The sequence below is a fragment of the Bacillus rossius genome (assembly GCF_032445375.1).
Source record: "Bacillus rossius redtenbacheri isolate Brsri chromosome 4 unlocalized genomic scaffold, Brsri_v3 Brsri_v3_scf4_1, whole genome shotgun sequence".
In the NCBI taxonomy this organism is placed as follows: Eukaryota; Metazoa; Arthropoda; class Insecta; order Phasmatodea; family Bacillidae; genus Bacillus; species Bacillus rossius.
This window is the reverse complement of record NW_026962010.1, coordinates 5,018,474-5,037,629: the sequence shown is the minus strand read 5'-3', so window position 1 is coordinate 5,037,629 and position 19,156 is coordinate 5,018,474. Positions and strand designations below refer to the sequence as shown.

The 19,156-nt window shown below is 36.6% G+C and overlaps 1 protein-coding gene across 1 annotated transcript in view; it reads left to right on the top strand.

Moving 5' to 3' along the window:
• Positions 1 to 19,156, top strand: part of LOC134541621 (somatostatin receptor type 5-like) — an 84,756-nt gene that overhangs the window by 17,490 nt on the left and 48,110 nt on the right. The window contains exon 2 of the mRNA XM_063385180.1: positions 1,003 to 1,116. The gene's annotated coding sequence lies outside the window, so the exon portion shown is untranslated. The remainder of the gene's footprint in view (positions 1 to 1,002; positions 1,117 to 19,156) is intronic.

Sequence of the window (19,156 nt, the reverse complement as noted above, 5' to 3'; positions counted from 1 at the left end):
GCACTGTTTATACTGCACATTTATGTTGTTATTTTTTTGACTGGTGTAACGACAACGGTATGTTTACCGCACAAAATTATGAAGCTGTCCTGTATTGATTTATAGTGTATTTAATTATAGAAAAAAAATTGTGAAATACAATATGAGGGTACATACAAATAGGAAGTTGAAATACGGCATAGTTCCTACAAATATTCAGCTATTTGAAATTATGCAGAAATCTTCGTTTATTTGAGTTAAATTCTTAGTTGAAAACTTCGTAAATAATACTGTAATTTCTAACAGAGTAAAACCGCAACAATGCCATCAAAATAAACTACGTTATGGTCTTTAAATATTTATTAAAGTAAGATACCTATCTTAACTACGGAACATTTTAAATATTTGTTCTTAGAAATATTTTTATGGCATAAAATGTGTTCAAACCATTATGGCGTCTTTCTTACCTATCTCTTCCCATTTAACGTGTACTCATACTTTACATTATAGCGAGCTTCTGCTCTCTAACACTGGTGCTTCTCATTGGATGCGTGAAAAAATGAGTTTCAGTGGTTTCAGAAATATTTCCATTAAATTTATTGATGTACATAACATGGATGCAAGAAGTTAGAGATTTATTTACCATGTTAATATTTGAAGTCAAAATGAGAACGATCACCCACTCCCCTTTTCCCAACTGGCCAGAATTTTTTTTTTTTTGCTTTGTAAAGTTAAAAAGCTCTTTTTTTTTTTTGTTGATGTTTGTTAACTTTACTCTTAACAAAACTCACTACATGATGTAGTTTTAACGATTCTTCCCAACGAGTTTCTTTCAAGCTAATACGCAAACTACCAGCACCAGCTTTTACACAACTATGGTTTGTTCTGCCAAACAACTAGTGGGCCAATCACCCACTCCGCAGACTTGTCACTTCGCGGTGCTGTGATGTACCGAGAATTGGCTATTTTGCAATCAAATTAAACGATAAAATTAATGTTTTTCGTTTTATTTTTATTCCTCAGATCCTTCAACTGAAAGAAGCGAGAGGAATAAGAAATGAGGTGGATAGAAGAATGTCTATGAACCACCACGTTCCAGTCGTGAGCTGCGCGTGAGGTCCTCATATTAACATAAACGTGAGTTTAAAACTACCTAACAATAATTGCATATTTGTTATCGTGTAATGGTACTAATTGCATTTTTAAAACTTTATACAAATTTAAAATTTACCTTTTTAATTTTCTATGATAATAGGTCACGCAACCATATCACGCAAAGTTTTCAGAAATATGTTACGTAAAAAATTAATTAATCAAAATGAAAGCTTTAGATATTTTATGCACACAAATTTATTAATGATATATTTCAAAATTCTATAATAAGCTTTGTTAACTTTAACGATTACTTTGCTGATTTGTCGTAATTTTTTAGCCGAATTAAACTAGCTTCATATAAAACTATTACACAAATACTTGATATAAGTGGAGCTACAGTGAATGCAAAGCACTGAGTTTACATTATTAAATTAGTTTTACTTACATAGATACCAAACTAAACATTTTTTTTAATTAAGAAGGATTATTTTTACAATAGAGTGATGTCAACATGGTCATTTGTTTCATGCACTTGGTTATAACAATATTTTTCCCAACTAATTTTAAGTACCAAGACAATAACGTTGCAAAATATCTTCGCTTAGAAAAGTTACAGTACATATTCTCCGAAATCATAATTAGTTTACATTTCTTTCAAATAAAAAATAATATTTCGTTTTAAATCAAATCTTGAAACATGCCTAAATTGTTTGGAGTAAGTATCTATTTGATGATTTTTATTTGATATATAATAATAATAAGCAAAACAATTTCATTCACAGAACACGCGCAACAAAATTAGATCTGATAAAAAAATTACCTTGTAGAAGATAACTTAATTTACATAGGACGTGCCTTGGATTAAGTGCCGATCATTTGAGTCAGAGAAGGTTTTAAAAGTGTCCATTGTTTGCATCCAAGCAGGCCGTTTCCTTCTGTTGCAAGTTCACGGGTACAACAGGATTAACGATAATATTGGTTTTGCAGTTTCACCTGAATAATAGCATTCGGGTGGCAGATAAACACCAAATGAACACAAATGGTCACAACAAATCATTAGTTTAAATATGAATGCGGTCCGCTGCAAATCTTCCTCTTCAGAATCCTACAGAAACTCTCTTTTTAATACCTCTGACAATGACGTCAGCAAAGTCGACCACCGATTTCGAAGAGCCAAGAGGATAGTAAGCCTGAAGTTCGTCGTTACGAACACTTCTCAACTTAACTCATGTCGCGTCGCTACGATCACTTCTCAACTTAACTCATGTCGGTTTAGTTTAAACTGTTTTACGAGGAGCGAATTGTGTACTCCGTTAACGTGAAAAGTTTTACTATGTGGGTGATTATATTTTAACACCTTTTATCTGTTTTTTTCAAACATAAACATATAATCGGGAGTGAATCATGCACGAAGAAAATGTTCTTACCTCTCAAGATGGTTTTTAAATAGAATATGTTTCTTTTTGTGTAACATATAACACACTGTTAGTTGAAGTTGTCATTGAGTTGTTATTTACCATGTGATAAACAGTAGCGACGCCTCAAGAATCGGCACTTGTTTTTTAATATCGGCTTCACAGACAAATAAATATAACATTATAAATCATCGAGGTTTTTTTTATCTGGCTCACTATTCTGTAACAGGCAATGTTTATCTACCTCTCGCTTGAAGTTATATGCGTAGCTAAGAAGTCTAATTTTAAGTTAACGTCTATTTGTGTTTTTTTGTTTGTTTTGCAACTGTTTCGTAATACGAATCCCTATCGCTATAAAGTTAATAAATTTATATATTTATATATTCTTTGACTAAACACATCTTATAACAGAAGTTGAACGCAAAATAAAATATTATTTTTATTACTTTATTTTTCTAATAAATGTATTTTTGTTCCTTAACATGTTCTTCGTTGTGTCGTCCAAGTTTTATTCTCTTATTTGTCTTCACTGTCTTCGTTATTTCGTCCACTTTTGTGTAATAGTTTATATAAACTGCCCTCGTTAATTATTCACCTTTTTCTTGTTAGTTTATTTTGGCCAACCACGTTTAATCTGTGAACTCCAAAGACATATTATTTTGCTATAATATAAATATTATAACTTTTCTAAAACTCGAGTATTGTTTTTATAACTCACTTAAGTCATAGAGATGTTGGTTTCACCCATTAATATAAACATATAAATATGTCTCCAGGCATTTGCAATTTATGTTAGTGTTCTGGTAACGTGGTGGTAATGGATCACAACTGTCGTAATTTGCAAGGCCTGCGGCAGATACCCAACGTACTGTCTAAAACATTGGTGTTTCTTGAAAGCAAGGTAGTTCTTTAAATGCAAGGCTCAGCGCGTGTTTCCTTGTTTTATTAAGTAATTTCTACCAAATCAAGAAGCTCTCGAAATACGTTGTAGAGACACTGCTCCTTCCAGTACGCTCAGCTCAGCCCAGGACCTGGTATGATGTATATTTATAACAAACAAAACGTAATTAAAACGTGCATATGTTTAGAAGTCGGTTGATTCGTTGGTTTATTCGACGGAGTCTGGAGTATTTGCTTAAACGACGTGAAATTTATGTTGTTTTGAAAAAAAGCTGCCAGGTTTTCTTGTAACAAAAAACAAGCTCAGTTTGATATTATATTAAACATTTACTTTTTTAATGTTAAAAACATTATTGCGACGATGTTTGACGCATAAGGAGTGAGTGTTGATGGTTTGTGAACGGATAATTAGAGACAAGAACCGACGAGACGTGATGCTGCAAAACTTCAGACGTGAGCTAAGATTTCTTAACGATGGGATCCGCATAGGTTTGTATCGCCGTGGTTTATGGTACCTATTGGTATTGTGTTGGTAAATGTGTGCTCCTTTGTGAGATACGTCAAGCCGCCCGGGCACACGCAACCGAGCGAGCACTTGTGTACGGCGGGCGGACTACATATCAGGCGCTCCTGTTCGACCATAAGTTTAGACAGACAAGTTTGCGTTAAATAAATTTTGATAATTCTGCAATAGAGAATATATTTAATACAAGTATCAATTTTACTACAGCATGTGTTATACATAAGAGCACTTTTTTTTCTCTCTTTATCTCATCCCACGACTAGTTTCAACTTTCTCGTAAAGTTTCCAAAATGATTTTTAATTATTTGTGTAAAATTTTTGAGAATTTTTTATAGTAAAATGGGTTTTTTAGGCGTGGACTAGTGGTTATGCTGTGTTTATTGTTTAGCAACAATTTGATTTGCAGTAAATATTTCAGACCTGAAATTGTTAAACACCGCACTATTATAATATAATAATCTAGTCATAATTGTGGCAATATTAAGCTATAATAGTAGTCACAATACGTAACATTAATACTTGTTCAAACGTTTTATAATTTTATTGAGCAACAGCATTATGATTTTGCAGGCTTGTCTAAGTTTTTGTTTACTTTAAATAATATTTTTTTTAGTTTTGGTTTTTAAGTTTTAGTTGTGTTTAGATATTGATTTTAGTATGTATTTTGCTACTTATGACTCGTATAAATAATTTTACTTATTAGATTTATCTTTATCACTTTATCAATAATTGCTGAAAATACTATTTATCGGGAGGATATTTAATTATTTTAGAACAATTTACCTCCTATAAATCTTAACAAGTATTTGAGCTCCGTGTTATTTATTTTCGCGAATTTTATTTCCTTGGGAAATATCTTTAAGTTTGTAGCAAACATTCCGATGTCCTCGTTTTATGACGCGAGATGGTTCTGAATTTACCACTCCGTTGTTGTTAAAGAGGTTTCGCGCCACAAAAAAAAATGGATTGGTTAATCTGCCTAATGTTATCGTATGTAATGAGCTATTACCCGGTTTTCATCGAAAGATGTTCGACATCTCCACTCGCACGTGCGCACACGCCGTTGCTTCAATGTGGGGCGTCGAGAAAAGAGATGGAGGCGGTGGCTTCGGAGAGAAATTTGTTCAATCAGAGGAGGCGCAAGGAACAGGAATTTCCCAGAAATTGTTTTGGAAAATCTCGTACATGCGACCAGCAATCCAGAGTGAATAAGAGGTGGGTCCCACCACATTTCCCCCGTAATTTCGTATGAGCTGCACAAACAACACTTCCTTCGAGATTTATTTCAATTTGATTTTCTCTCTCTCTCTCAACGCGTCCTCGTCAGCCTTGATTCAGGGGGAAAAAAACTCGTTTGACGGCGACCGCGCTATCATGTCGACATGGTCGCGGTGAACTCCGGGAGTCGCCGCAGACCCGGTGGATTGAGTGGCACTCCCGCACTCCGGGGCCTGGCTTTCGAACCGTAGGGCGGGAGAATGAGAGAAGTGAAGGAAGGAGACGCAATTCTCCCCGGGGCCATCGGCCATCTTCCTCGAATAAGGACTCGTCCCTCGCGCTTGGTTCTAGGAGTGGATTGTGGGTGTAGGGTGTAGGGGGGAGGGGATAAATAAATTGGAAGAGAACGTCACCGAGGTCGTGGTGGATTGGGGGGGGGGGGGGGCGAGCCCGTATCCCGGTCTATCGCCTTCCAGACAGCAGCTCCGCTGGAGATATTTTTCTTACCGGCGCGCGGGGCGTTCCGACCGCTCTTGTTCCACGCAAGCAGCCGCGACGCCGGGGGTTATCAGGCGGGCGAGGTCCCTCGGCACTTTCGGCGATGCTCTCTTCGCCGGCGGCAGACACGCCTAGGAAGTTCCCTCCCAGGCGGGGAGAAGGGAGAGGGAAAGGTTTTTTTTTTCTTGGAGGAATGGGGAAGGGAATTTTTTTTTACGGGCTAGACGCCACTGACCTTTCCCTCGCCGTGCCGGGAGAGTCAGCCCCGCGGCGGTCCCGGGGGTTTGGAAGGATCGTCCTTCCTTCTCGCTCCTCCTTCCTATCCGCTTCCTGATAAGGCGGGCCCTCGCCTCACCCCTCCCCACGCTATCTCTCTCTCTCTCTCCACCACGCCGCGCCGCCCGGAATAAGCTATTCCGCTCGCCCCGCCCGCGTTCCTGTTTTATGGCCTCCTCGCTCCTGCAAGGCCGCGGGACGGCAACCCGCAACGCATGTGGGGTTGAGGCGGGGTCGGGACGAACACTCGATGCGTTCCCGCGCGCTGCTTCCGGGAGAAAACAACAGCGGGTGCGTCTAATCGTGCGGGCGTCAGAAGCCATACTCACCGCACTAACTTCAATACTGCGTGCAAATAAATAACAGAAATAAAATAATAAAAGGACAACACTAGTGTTATTATAAGTAAAATTATATACACAGTTAATATTCTATATTAATATAAACTTGTGTATAAAATTATTTACTTTGGTAAAAATAATCGTGCACAGTTTTAATAAATAACACTAACCAATAAGTTTTCATGAATTTTTATTCTAATTTATTAATTTAAACTATTTATTATACAAGAATGTAATAATTTGTAATGCGAAAAATTAAACATACGGGAACATAACCTCACGTATAATAATAAACTTGAAATAGTATTTGGAAAAAATTACAAACACAATTTATATCACCTATATTTATAATAAATAAAGATTTTTAGTCATATATACTACCATTCAATATCAATCTCTTAAGTATACTATTTGAACGCACTCATTTAGTTATTTTATGTATGTAACATTTTTTTTGTATGTAGCATTTTTTCTGGTGAAAATTTCGTTGCATGGTGCCCGCGTATCGTATTAATTCACTCTCATCGTTTTTTCATAACGTGCTTAAAGAAGTATAACTGCAATAAACTTATAGTTTTAAAAACAAAAATAAAACGCTTTTATCGTTGAATAAACTAAAAATTTAAAAAATAAAATTAAAATTTAAAGTTTTTTGTTCAACAGCCAAATATTGCACCACAACTCTGTATAGCTCAAAAAGTGGGATGTTTGATTTCATTAGTCTTAAATTTTCTATCAGAAATAACAATATGATTTGTAATAGATTTTCTATCACTAATTTTAGGACATAGTCATTACGAAAATGAAAGAAGATAACACCCCACGCTTTTAGTTATAGAGTTTAGGTGCATTATTTGGCTGTTGGACAAAAAAAACTTTATTTTAAATGTAATTACCACGCTTTCATTAACTTCACCTGTATATTTTTTGCAGCGAACTCTATCGGAAGATCTTTATACCAGACGGTAGCCAAGCGTCCATCAAGACGTGGACAGGGCGCGAACCCGTGTGTTGTCCTTGATGGTCAGCGTCGTGTTGACTGGAAGCACATCGCATTGCTTCAACTGTGGTGTTTGCCTTGTGAAAACAGCTGCATAGAACTCAATTTTATGGAAAGGATGGCGTTTAACAATCAGAACTCTGGTTCATTTCTACAAACCAACTTCAGGCGCGATCAATCTTCATTTGCGCAATGTTTTGGGCGTTGGAATACGGCAATGGTCACGGCATGCCACATCTTAAAAATCCCTAACTTTATGATTTACACTGCCAGTGAAGGTTTTTTTAAAAAGTCTTGCCAAGCGGGGAATATTTTACAGCCACGTTTTGCTACATTCTCAAGTGGTTCTTGGCAGTTTCCGCCTTCAGCTGGGTGTTTTTTCCCGGTGCGGAGCAGACCGAGACCATTCGATGTATCGATACGTGGCTACCGAAAGGCGATACGAGTCATCAATAGATCGACTATCAATCCGGTAAAAAGCCCCGGGAGAGAGATTGGGGGTTGGTTGCGGGAATGGCGGCTATTTTTTTACGATGCACGAGACCCGCCCCTCCCCTGGAACAAAAACACTTTTATTTTTATTCTCCCTCCTTCCTTCTTCGGTAACCCGTTTCGAGTGCGGCCGGCCTCGCTCTGGTATCGTGTGGTCAGCTCAGCCCTTCCCTACTGCCCGCCTTGGAAACGGACCACGGGAGTGGCGTGCTGAAGAAAACATTGCAAACATTCGAGTCTCATTGGAGTTGTAGCAACATATTTAACATTTTTTTCTGCAGAAAATTCCAATGTGTATTATAGAATGTATTTTTTTTTTATTAAAGTTGCGAATCATTTGTAAAAAAATTTACGACGTATGCTCAAAGTGTTTCCTGACAAGTTTTCTGTCTAAATACCCGAACGTCACTATTATAAAAATCATAAAATAAATCTGGACTTTCATCAATTTGCTTGAAAAAATTTTTTTACGTTTTACATTGGGATATAACATAACTCTGGTGATAAGATTACCAGTAAAAAAAAACAACAAAAATCAAAAACAGAATATTATTGTATGATTTAAAATTAATTCATGAACTTGTTTTGGTTCTTAAAAAATCAAAACTCACTTACATCCCCAGTTCAATTATTTTAACAATTTGTGGCTAATGCTCATGGTTTTGGTTTAACTGTTTTTTTTTCACCTTTCTGATATTTTAGAAATTACTTTTTACAACCAACAATTTAACTTAAATAAACGAGGAATTCTTCGTAGACACCACGCCATTTTTCGACTTTGTGTGTTTCGTTATAAACATAGGCGGACAAAAGCAGAGTGCTCTTACTGAAGACGTAACCAGTTTTCAATGTTTTGTAAATATAACAAGAATATTCTTTTGGATTCATGTTCAAAGTAAGTTAACTCATTTTCCATCAATTTACGAAGATAGCCATAAATTTACGAAGATATCCGTTAATTTACGAATATAGTCGTAAGTTTACAAAGATCCCTGAACAATTTGTAACCAGCTTTCTTCGTAAATTGAAGGTGAAAAATTTTAACGTTTTTTTTAGATGCCTAAATCAAATGCACTATGTATATGAATGATTTTTCCGTTGACAAGACGCACTGTTGTTGGAGCATAAAATCGACGAATATGATGTACTATACTTAGCTTTCAGCACAAAATATGTTCCACTACTAGCTCCTCCTGTCACGAATAATTTTAAAGGAACATTTGTGTTAGGTTTATTTGTCACCTCATGTCGAATTCGTTTTGTTACTTCATCAAAACAAAAAATTTGTTCTGTATTTATGCTGCTGACCATGGCATGAAATTCTTCATCTGTGATGGTGAAATACATTGCTAGTACACGGGCAAACAAGATAGCTATAAACTTGCCTTCTCTCTCCCATTTGCGTGTGATAGCGAGTCCTCAGAATCGCCGGCTTCCTTCGCTTTTTCATGATGATTCCATTTAGAAGTCTGATGGTCGTTTTTCCGGTTTCAGTGCAATCTTATAGTTCTTCATAAGCTTCTAATTCACAGTCTTCTTCATCGCTAATAGGTCAAGTTGTGTGTTCATAATTAATGGAAAATTCTGCCAAACTGAGCTGCTCTAGATTATTTGGCCTCTGACCTTACCTGTCAAATAGGTTTTGATAAGTTTGGCCTTGGTCACTGTCATCCCGTGGAATTTAATGTCGCTCATGAGGTCGGCATGTGTTGACAAAAACTACTTTTCGTGAACTGTCTCTTAATAACATTAGCATCCCTGTGGAAAAAGGGGAGATGTGTAAAAAATTTGGGTATTATGTTAAGTAATACTAAGCATAACTAGGATTAAACTAATACTTTCTATAAGAAATTGCATATCCAAATAAAAATGCAATTGTATCAGATATACTTAAAAAATTTAGGTCTTTGTAAATGAAAGGGTAAGTGTAAACGAAGGCATAAACTTAATTAAAATGAAATGGTTAAATGGTTTTAAAAAAAATTTAATTGCCTACCTCATGAAATGAAAAGGAGGTAAGTGTGAATTCATGGAGGTAAAGAATATCTTCGAACACACTAATATAGGTGTTATAAAATCAGGTACTTAATTTACACTAAAAATAAAAAAGGCCTACGCATAGCCACTTAAAAAATATAAATGTTAATCTGTTTTGTTAGTAATTAAATATGTTAGGTACCTGGTGATTTATTGTGTCTATTCCTTTAATAAAAACGTTTGAAATTAATCATATACATTTCTTTCAATGACAAAATATCAGAATACCCAGAATTTGCGCGATAAAAGCCGCGGATTATTAGCAGTTAAACACAAAGGAGTTCGCCGACAATTACATGAAAACGTCTTCTAATTTATGCTTTTGTAAAAACTGCTTGTGCTGCAAAAAAAAGAAGCCTACTGCCGGTGCTATTCATAAAACCTTAGCTTTCAAATATGTAACTTAAAATGGTATGAAACTTTACAAGTTTTACTTAAAAGTACTTTATAATACACCTTTTTCATCAAAGTTTTCTTGTACACAAAATTAGCAAAAAAATGCTAAAGACAATTTTCTATTTAAAAAATTCTTTCTCCTCAAGTTTGGGGAATGAGTAAAGGATATTAACGTTGAGTGACTGGAAAAAATATATCTAGTATCTCCTCCCACTGTTTTTCTCTGGGTTTGAAATTTTTAATTGAAGTTCGTCTGCAATTAATATTTTCCGCACAACTGAACACGCTTTCCGTTCGTTCGTCGCAGCTTTGATGAATTCACAGCATGGCTTTGCTTTGTCGCTTGTTTTGTGAAACGAGTAAGAAAAAAATATATTTCAGATCGCTAGAACTCAACGGCGTTGAAACAAAACATTTTTTCTCCGAAATTGTTACTATTTCATGCGCATCGCCAACTCAAAAACTCAGCTTATTGAAAAATATATTGTGCGCGTGGAATCCACATACAACACAAGTGAAACTTCTAGCTTTTTAAGGTATAGATAGAGAGAAATGATTTTCATTTTCGATCAAACTATCCACATAAAAATGAATGATAATTATTAGAGACCTGAAAAATTCGTGAGTTCATTTCGCGATAGACTGACATCCAAAAACGTTTACCTTCGTGCAGCTTCTGCGATTGGCCCACATATCTGGGGAACTTCGGGCCAATGGAAAAACCTAAACCAAGAAAGTGCCGAATCATGGACAAATTGGTTAAGACTTCTCACGAATCAGCAGCCAATGAACAGGTGTCATTTTTGTTTTGTTTGTTAAGTACTGTGGAGTCTATCCTAGAGGTCAATGAACCCGCGAATTTTTCCGGTCCCTAATAATTATAAATCAATTGCACAAAACAATAGCTATTTTACACACGAATACATAAATTGTAGATTCTTTGAATAAAATATAAAAAATTATGGCAGCGTCAATTGTCAGCCGTTACGAAAACTGAGATGTAGACAAACACCGCAAGCGTTACGATAACTCGGTAGCATCACTGCTACGTCATTTCTACCTCTCCCCTGCCGGCTCCCCTTCCGGTCGTTACAACCAGCATATAGCATGCTTCGCTACGTACCTATCCCCCCCCCCCCCCCCGAGCCGTATTCCCATTCGACCGCTAGTGCATGCGTGTAGTGACGTCACCCCTGAAGCACTCTCCTCCTCTACCGGTTCCCCCACCACGTACCTAACTGTTCCCCTCATGCGATCGAAATTTTCGTAACGCTTGAAAATTGTTGCCCCCTCAGTAAAGAAGTTTCACTTCAAAAAATTATTATTTTTTTCTTTTGTTTACATTAGCAAACTGTCTGACTTGTTTTCTCAGTGCTTAGAGTAGCTGGTTGAGTCACGGGTTTGATTCCCGGCTAGGTTGGGGGGGGGGGGGGTGTTTCGCCGCGAAAGGTAATGGTAAACCTTTGCAGGATCATTTAGCCTGGTACTCCCTATTCATGCCATGGTTATCCCTCCGTGGCGATAGCTGGCGATCAACTTTACGAACATAATAGAAACCTATTTTCTAAGTGGTGGTTTTTTTTCCGCTTATCAATTGTAATTCATAGTTGAGTTATATATATTGGAATTATATAAGCATAAACACCGTGTGTTTGATATGAACTTGAAAATATATACTGTCGATTGTTTGCAGCATTGCTCAACTAAGTAACTTAGTATTACACCTTTGAACACCTTACAAATTATGTCTTATCCGAATTTCAGGCTCAAGATCCCTCGCAATGCGATTCAGAATCGAAAAAACAACACCACAGAGTTTAGTCGAATTTAATTCATTTGTGGAGTACAAATTTAGATACAATAACAATTATAACGGCTTAAATTTTAAAAAAAAAGTACGCAATAAGGTGTGATGTTGGGATCATGTGATGGGTGACGCGTCAGCAATCCTGGCCAGTGAGGACTCTGACTTGCCCGAAAACTCTTCTTTGCTAGATTCTCTTTACCAGCATGCTTAAGTATCGCAGAAATCCGCTGCTTTTGTCTGAGGTTGCTTGGTTTGTGGCTTCCAGCCGCTTCGAAAGTAAACAGCCCACCAACGTTCCGGTTGACATTGCAGTCATCATCTTGAGGACAGCAGGGTAGCCCTGAAGATGGCGACTGAAATGACAATCGAAACGATGGGGAATTCCTCAACTTTTGCACGCGGATGAACCCCACAAACCAAGCAACCTGGTTTTATTTATTTTTGAAGTGACAATTTCTAATAAATCGATGAACGCCGGCTGCACGAACGAAAAAGGATGACTCATTGTCCCGTTACGATCCTTGTCCCGTTACGCTTTGTTCCTTTACGCTCATTGTACGCTTTAGTCGCATCTATCTCTCTTCCACTCCATTGGAACAACCATCGATTTGACTTTTTCGAGGCACATTAAACTTGAAACACTCCCAATCGTTTCCTACTTTTCCTATCATCCTCCTATCCGTAACAGAATAACACAGATTGGAAGAAATTAAATACCAAATATGTATAAAAGTTATAGTTAAAATAATCTGTTCGTTAAAGTAATAAACATATTTGAATTAATGAGTGCAAATAAAAGTAAATTTATAAATGAAATTGTAGTTTCATTTCACTCCTTCTTTGTTTTCATACAAAATAGTGATAATTCAATAAAAATGATTCAATTTTGTTCATAAAAGTATGCAATCATTTCATCAATGTTTTGTTATGACGTTGTCACGTTAAACTATCGTCCGTAAACCGACTTTACAGACAACCAATTTTTTTTTCTGGGGCTTTGGGATGAAAAACGAAGTTTCGCCGCTGCGTGCTCGGTTAGCGCGCGATAAGTTCTTGGCCGAGCGGTTCGGCGGCCCGGGTGGCAAGGCTGCGGTTCAAGCAGAGAAGCCAGTGAATAATTTAAAAGTCCTTTCATGGCGAAGCGGCAGTCCCACGTGGGACGTCGAAGTCACTTGTCACTCCAATTTCATTCCTCTCCCCCCCCCCCCTCCCTCTATAAAACACCAATTTACCCTCGCCCAATTCCTTCCGAGGGGTTGGCATCAAACGAGCGGTAAAGTACTTGGTTCAAACAGCAAGAGTAGCGGAAGCTTCTCCCAACCCCACATGACCTCCCCAGCAATATCGTCGTTGAAAGGAGTTCTCGGTGTCTCTGTAGTCATACAACACTTAAAGTGGATCGGTTCCACCCCTCCCTCCGTTTTTTGACGTGACAACGTCTAATAAATCGATGAACGCCGGCTGCACGCACGAAAAAGTGTCCCACTACGAATGTCCCACTACGGATGTGTTCTGTTTGCTCATTCTACGCATGCGTGGCATCTCTCTTCCACTCGATTGGAACAACCATCGATTTGACTTTTCAATCATATTTTCGTCGTTTGAATTATTAATATTATGTAATTTAACGATCGTCCACCGATTTTCAGCACAATAGGTACGGTTATTTAAAAGTAATGTTGAAAATTCAAATACGTTTTGAACCAACAATGGTGTTTTGCAGTTACACATAATTCAAATTACACCCGGGATCTATTGCACAATGTTTTAAAACATATTGTAACACATTATAAATAAGTTTGGTGTATTTGGGATGCGTATTTGTTATAAAATCGTGTTAATATTATACCCCTACCGTGAACAAAGTTTATATATATATAACATTCGAAACTACAATATTTTAGTATGGCCTCATGGGCGTGTGGTTAGCGTATCTAATTCTTAATCTGAAGGTTGTCGGTTGGAAACCCAGCAGCTGCGAAATTTTTTTTTGTACTTGTAAAAATAAATATGGCCCACGCAACATTTCAAAAGTAATAAATATATTTGAATTAATGAATGCAAATAAAAGTAAATTTATTAATTCAATTGCACATTTCATTTCACTCCTTTGTATCAATACAAAATAGTGATAATTCAATAAAAATGATTCAATTTTATTCATAAAAGTATGCAGAGGTAGATTTTATCATGCAAAAGATTGAAAAATTAAAAAAAAAAAATCTTCCTCAAAGAATATAATATTTTTAATGCCTAAATGGTTTGGTTGCAAAAACCTATTACGGCTCAGTCTCAGGCCGAATATGATATTTCCTTTTCTTCTGGATCAATCATTTCATCAATGTTTTGTTATGACGTTGTCACGTTAAACTATCGTCCGGAAACCGACTTTACAGACAACCAATTTTTTTTGGATGATCCATATTTTAACTTTAAATGTTTTGTTTATAAAACGGACACTTATCAGGACATGAATTAAATCGTAACAGTTATTTTAAAAACTCCATTTTAATTTAGTAAGAGTTGAAGTTGCCATTTATGTAAACCAATTTATACGTTGTTAAATTTTTTATTTCACACAAAAAAATTGCAAGTCACTCAACGCCAGTTCCCAAAAAAAAAATAACCTTCAAAAATATTCTGTACACAAAGGTGAAGTAATTTACAAAAAAAATTGCATAATGTTAAACGTGTCTGGACTATCTTTCGGCGAGATTCTCAAAGCTAAAATGGCAAAGAGTCTCAACAATTTTTAAGTCTTTTTAAGACAAAGAGTTTTAAAATCCTACTAATCAGGGGCGTGGCTCATTTGCCTAACCACTAGTGTTACGTAGAGAAAAAAATGCATATAATTATTTACTTGTGAAACACATATATTTCGTTAGTACGAGATTTCAAGACAAGTCACTTCCTGAATAAGTCAAGAAGAAGTTTGTAAAGAAACGATTGCAATACAGTGTCCTTGATCAAAGATAGTAGATAATGATTATTCACTGAAACAAGATAAATGGAACAAATAGGTGAGAATAAATAAAGTGCACATCGTACAATACGATAACAACGATAACTTGAAATCACGTTTTATTTTTAAAGTCCCTACCAATCAATCATCTTCAATATCTGGGTGATATCTAGTAATGATATTCTCATGAAGAAGTTGAATTCCCGCTTGCCCAAGTGGTTAAAGTTTTAAACTTTTGCTGTAGGAAAATATCTCCAGATGAAACCTACCGCAATCTTATTTTTTTTATTATTGTTATTGAAAGTTCAGATTCCATTCTGTGCAAAAATATTTTACAAAATTTTCCAGTGTGTGGTGGTTACTTACGATGTTGTGGCAAACAATTTCTCGAAAAATAAAATGTTGAAATAAATAGCTTACTTAATACTGTCACATATACATTGTTTGCCTTTATTTTTAACCAGCTAAAGTACCGGGCGTTTCCCGAGATGAACACAGGGGGATGGGGACTTTTATTCTATATCGGATTTAGACAGTAATATGAATGTCTATTGTGAAAAATTTCATTAAAATTGCCCAAATTCTGATTTAAGGAGTAGAAAAGTGTTATGTAGTAAGGAAGTTTTTTTAGGGGGGGGGGATTAGCAGAAAAGTAGTGTTTTAATATTTCATATATTCAATTAACTTTTTGTTAAAATCAGATGTAGTTAGTAGTGTTCTCATTTGCAACGTCAAGTGTGCAGAATTTCATCTAGGAGGGCCAAAATACTGCTTCAAGTGGTAGGAGAGGGAAATAGGTGTTGTGTTTCGTAATCTCATTGTTTCAGAGAACTCCTTATTTGTAAGTGAACTGTTCAAAATTTCATCAAGGAGAGACAAGAATCTGCGTTAAGAGGTAGTAAAGTGGAATGGGGGTAGTCATTTCTAAATTCATGTAGCCAGGAAAAAAAGTCTGTTTAACAGCAAGTTTATTTTTATTTTTAACATGAAGTGTGAAAAATTTCATCAAGGAGTGAAAAATTCTTCTTAAAGAGGTGGGAAAGAGGAATGGGGTAATTTTTAGAAATATCGTTTATTGAATAAACAATATTTTATGATAATAATTATTTAGACAGTAATTTTCCTCCTCTTTTGAACGTCAAGTGTGCAAGATGTTATCAAGTTGAACCAGTACTATACTTTAAGTGGTTGGAATGTTAGACGGAAGTGGTTTTTTGAAGTCTCAAATAGATAATTTGATAGGGGTACATTTTAATTAAATGTAGACAGATTTTTTTTTCTTTACTTGAACGTAGAGTTAGCAATATTTCGTCAATATGTACCAAAATACTGCTTTGTATGTAGTAAAGGGACTTAGGGGTGCTTTTTAGAAATCTCATGTAGACAAGGGTATGGGATATATTTCTTTTAATCGGACATAGATCGTTTTATTCCTCTTAAATTTAACGCCAAGTGTACAAAATTTCGTAAATAAATACCAATATCCTGTTTTAAGGGGTGGGAAAGAGTAAGAGATGGTTTCTGAAACTTGAAGATGCGGTGGCTATTTTGAAATCAGATAAAGCAGTAAATTTCCCTCTTGTTTTTAACATTAATTGTGCTTAATTTTATTTATAATTTCCGACATTATGTTCTAAGGGATGAAAAATGAGGATGGGGTAGGTTTTCAAAATCTCATGTAGGCAGTGGCATAACACTTTTTTCCTAAATTACGTGTTGAACAGTAATTTTATTCTTATTTTGTATGTCATATGTGCAAATTCTTACCAAGTACCCAATTTCTGCTTCAAAAAGTTAAAAACGTAAAATTTTATTGCAAAATGGAAAAACACGTTTTTTTTATAATATATAAAAACCAGAGTAGGTAATTACTTGCTGTAATTTTTGTGGATGTTTATTTTATTCAGAATATCACCTCATTATATGTAACTAAACTATTTAAACACATTTAATTTCTGTAATTAATAGTTTAATTTTGCGAGAAATATTAAAATGAAAATGTAAAAATACAGGAACCTAGCGGTTACCGATCCCAGGCCCTCAGATTATCAGCACATGCATGTTACCACTACACCTCACCGCCGATTTAATAAGTAAAGAAAAAAAATACCGTTTAAATATTTCTTTGTTATATTAAAACATTAACTGGCAATTGTGCAATGTTACAAGTTGTTGATGTGTATTGAAACCCTACAAAGCTTCCAAATAAATTAAAAACCCTAAACTTCACCCGACGTTTAAAACTAAACAATATTTTTTTTTATATACCTACTTTTATATGAAACTCACATTTAATCCAATGTTAAGGGCTTCGGCTACCCGGGCACACATACGGTGTGCAGAGCTTCAGGAAAAACAACGCAATTTCAAAACTACTCAAGATATCCCAATGGCGTCTGTTTACGAAAAGCATTTAAGAGTTCGCTGAGGGCCGAAAAGTACTTTTGGTTTCGGATTAAGTTTTTAAACTGTATTTTTAGAAGAGTTAAAATGGCTAAAACGCATGTTTTCAGAGTAATGAATAGGCGTAAAACAACCGGTACATATTCTTGAAAGCACTTAAGGGCCTTGCATTACACCTTCATCTTCATTTCTCCGCCATATAATGTTACGGTCACCGCTCAAATTTCACAGTTATCCTGTGACGAGAAGACTTCGCGTCAGTCAGAGCCTTGCGCTTAGAGGCGATGCAGCGCTAGAAGCACCAGCGAGAGTCGCGCTTATCATCCCGTCTCACTAACACGCATAAACCCCTGACGAGGCGGGACCCTAAATGAATGGGACACCTACTACTAGCGCCGTTAGTTCGCAGGCCGCCGCGAACTTCACTAAGCGGACGGAGAATGAAGGTAGTTGCCTGACCTGTCTATATGACCGTGACACAAGCGCTACCTGCCAGCGACAATGGAAGCTAACAAGCAACCTGACAACGTTATACATAACCTCACTTATATAAATACAACTGAAAATACACATGAAAAATTTTATATACACAATTCATATCACTAATATTAGCTGTAAATAAATATTTAAATGATATGGACCAGTATTCAATATCAGTCACTAAAGTATAAGATTTAAAAGCACATGTAGGTATAATTTTTATTTGCATGTAGCCTTTATTTTTATCCTGTGAAAATTTGCATCGTAAAAATCCAGTCTCATCATTTTTTTCCCATAACGCGCCTAAAGAAGTATAACTTCAAAAACTCTAAATAGCTTCAGGTGTGTACATGCGGCGCGCTTTAACGTTGTAAAGTTTTTTTTTCTTTACTTTTGTGTGTTCGCAGGTTTATCTCACCTCGCCATTTTCACGAATTCTGTTGTTGGAGGCTGGGAAGGAACGGAAACACAAGGCAAGCGCATAAAGCTGCAATCTTTTCGCGTTGGCGCGGCCGTGGCATACTAAGAGGCGAAAATATATATATATATATATATATATATATATATATATATGCGCGGGAAAACTCGGGGGACCTTTTTTTTATTCATGATCCAGAGAACAGGAGCTGCCTCTGCCGCGTAGGAACTGCGCGAGGGGAAGCAGCATGGGAGGGGAAGGGGAGGGGTGTCGCAAAGAAAGGAAGTAACGAATAAATTATTTAGGCAGTAAATCGTGCGAACTCAAACGGACAGCGCTGGTCTTATTCGCGCAAAAAAGAAAAAAAATCTGGTTTCCTCGTGCCTTAAAACTACCTTTATATGCACGATACAATGTGTTCAGAGACTCCTGAGAATTGCTAAACACGAGCTTTTTTTTTTTTTTCGTCATGGAAAAATTTTCCGGGAACGCAACCCTGTGAAGTTACACGTGCGAACATTAAAGCGCATATTATAAATTCGCGCTCATCTGGACGCCGTTCCGGTGGCTGGGTGTCCTGCATGTTGCTGTTGCTAGCACGCATGTCTCTCGCTGTGAACCGGGTCGTTACCACAACGCCGAAACACCACAACGCCGAACGTACAATAGCGCCGAATACCATAACGCCGAATGCCAAATTGACCGCAACGTCGACAGCTAGAAAACTGCTGTGTACCACAACGCCGAAATACAGTAACGCCGAAAATTGTACCACAACCTAACTTAACCTAGGCTAGCCTAACCTAACCTAACCTTACCTTACCTAACCTAACCTTTGTGGCAGTCCTGCAATTACATTTTTCGGCGTTAATGTATTTCGGCGTTGTGGTAATTCGCCGTTGTGGTACACAGCAGT